Here is a 3,070-nt window from a genome sequence, read left to right on the forward strand (position 1 = left end):
TGCTCTTAAAGCTCTTGTTGTGAGAAAGTACCCTAAAAAAGATAATAAGGTGCATGAATAAGAAGTTCCATAGGATTCTTTAGTAGGCTCGAGGAAGAAAAGAAAGAAGACTGTTGTAGATAAGAAAAAGGTTTTGGAGGAGAAAAAGAAGACTAATGCTGAAAAGAAGAAGAAAATTACTTAAAATGAAGAAAAAGAATGATGAAAAGAGTGATGGAAAAAAAGAAGTCTAACAAAAACAAAGGATGATATGGAGTATTTTTTGATGCAGATAACTTTGAAAGGGTTCGTGATGTAGAGTCAGTGAAAGAAGCATGGGAAATTCTGGAGAAATCATTTGGAGGTGCGGAGAAGGTGAAAGAGGTGAGGTTACAAAATCACAAAAGAACGTATGAATTGCTTCAGATGGAAGACAATGAAAGCATAACTGATTTCTTCACCAAGGTTACGAAACTGGTGAATCAAATCAAGGTATATGGAGAAGTGTTGGCATCAAGATCTGTTGTTAGAAAGATCTTGAGGCCGTTGGCTCCAAAGTTCGACCACGTGGTAGTATCCATAGAAGAGTCGAAAGATTTGTCAAAACTGACAAAGGAAGAGCTTCAAGGGACGCTTGAATCTCATGAACAAAGAATGGCTGAAAGAGCTGCAGCAAAGTCGAAGAGTGATATGGCTTTGCAGGCTCAATCAACAAAAGAAAGAAAAGGAAAAGGTAGCTAGAATGGCAACAAAGGCAGAGGAGGTCACAACAATTCGACTGGTCGAAATCAACAAGAAGGAAACTGGTCGAATCAGAGAAAATCCTGGAACCAAGGCAACCAAAGAGGTGGTGTTTCAGGTAGAGGAAGAGGTGATGGTCAAAATCCAGACAAGAGTCACATTCAGTGTTACAATTGTCAAAGGTATGGTCACTATTCTAGTGATTGTCCAGAAAAGCAGAAGAATCAAGAAACTTATGCAAAGCTGGCAAAACATGAAGAAGAAGAGACGTTGTTGATGGTTACAACAAGAGAAGAAGAGAGATTCAAGGACCAGTGGTACTTGGACTCAGGATGCTCATCACACATGTATGGAAGGAAAGATTAGTTTGTCAACATAAAACCCTCAATGAAGAACATGGTGAAATTTGCAAATGACAACACTCTAGCAGCTGAAGGTGTTGGTGATGTTCTGATTATGAGGAAAGATGGCAAGAGGTCAGTAATTTCAAATGTGTTGTACATACCAGGCATGAAGAGTAATTTGCTAAGCATAGGGAAGTTGGTCAAAAAGAACTACAAGGTGTCGATCGAAGACAAGATGATGAGAGTTCTCGACTCAAATGGAAGGCTGATCTTGAAGGCTCCAATGTCTCAGAATAGAACCTTCAAGATTGAACTAAATGTGACGGAGCATAAATGCCTTGCAACAACAGCCAACAGAGATGAATGGATATTGCATTATAGACTTGGCCATCTCAATTTCAAATACATTATAGATTTGAAGAGAAGAAATATGGTTTAAGGATTACCAGAAATCTACATTCTAAACGAAGTCTATGAAGAATATGTACAAGTGAAGCAACATAAGAACAACTTCAGTAACGATGCAGGAAGCAGGTCGAAGGCAATTCTCAAAGTCATATACTCTGATGTATGTGGCCCTCTATAGGTGGATTCGATTGGAGGTAACAAATACTTTGTTACATTCATAGATGATTTCAGTCGAAAATTATGGTCTTACCTGATCCAGAAGAAAAGTGAAGTGATCGAGGTATTTGCCAAGTTGAAATCTATGGTCGAAAGACAGAGCGGCCGAAAGATCAAGATTTTAAGAACTGGTGGTGGTGGAGAATATGTGTCAAAGACTTCGACGCATTATGTGTGAAAGAAGGGATTGTGCGTGAGGTGGTGCCACCCTACACTCCACATCAGAATGGAGTCGCTGAGAGGAAGAGTAGAACCATTATGAATATGGTTAGAAGTATGTTGAAAGGAAAGCATCTACCCAAAGAATTATGGGGAGAAGTTGTGTCACCTATGACATATATCCTGAACAGATGTCAGACGAAGAAGCTATAAGGAATCACGCCAGAAGAATGTTGGTCAGGTGTCAAGCCTAGCTTGAGTCATCTAAGGGTGTTTGGATCTATAGCATATAGACATGTGCCAGATCAGTTGAGAAGAAAACTTGATGATAAGTCGAGTCAGATGATCCTGATAGGATATCATTCGACTGGAGGATACAAGTTGTTCGACCCAATGAATAAGCAGGTGGCGATCATAGATGAGCTTAGAGAATGAGACTGGACTGAGAATGTCAAGAAAGATTTAGTGAGAATATTTTGTGATGAACCAGCTAGTGAAGTCGAAAGAGAAGTTCGACAGGAAGAAGTCAGAGGTGAAGCAAGTACAAGCAGACCTCAAAGAACAAGACATATGCCTGCAAGGTTGCAAGAATGTGTGATTACATCAGATGATGTGGTCGATGAAGAAGGTGAGTTGGTACATTATGCTTTCTATGCAGATGTTGAACCTGTCAATGCAGCTGAGGCGTTGAAAGATTCGAAATGGATGAAAGTAATGGATTAAAGCTGAAGTCAATTGAAGTCAACAACACTTGGTCACTTGTCGAATTGCCCCAAGACAAGAAGGCAATCGATGTGAAGTGGGTATACAAGGTAAAATTGAATCCCAAAGGAGAAGTGACTCGACACAAGGTGAGACTTATGGCGAAAGGATTTCTTCAGAAAGAAGGAATTGACTTCGATGAAGTTTTTGCACCTGTTGCTAGGATTGAAACAATCAGGTTGGTTGTTGGTCTAGCAAACATGAACAACTGGAAGATGTGTCAGATGGATGTGAAATGTGCATTCCTTAATGGCCCCTTAGAAGAAGAAGTTTATGTTGCACAACCAGCTAGGTTTGTGAAACATGATGAAGAAAGAAAGGTGTACAGGCTGCATAAAGCCCTGTACGGACTCAAACAAGCTCCAAGAGCTTGGAACAAGAAAATAGATGGTTTTCTAAGGGAGAAGGAATTTGCGAAGTGAAAATATGAACATGGAGTATATGTAAGAAGAAGCAATAGT

Source organism: Lathyrus oleraceus, chromosome 4, assembly GCF_024323335.1.
Source record: "Lathyrus oleraceus cultivar Zhongwan6 chromosome 4, CAAS_Psat_ZW6_1.0, whole genome shotgun sequence".
Taxonomy (NCBI): Eukaryota; Viridiplantae; Streptophyta; class Magnoliopsida; order Fabales; family Fabaceae; genus Lathyrus; species Lathyrus oleraceus.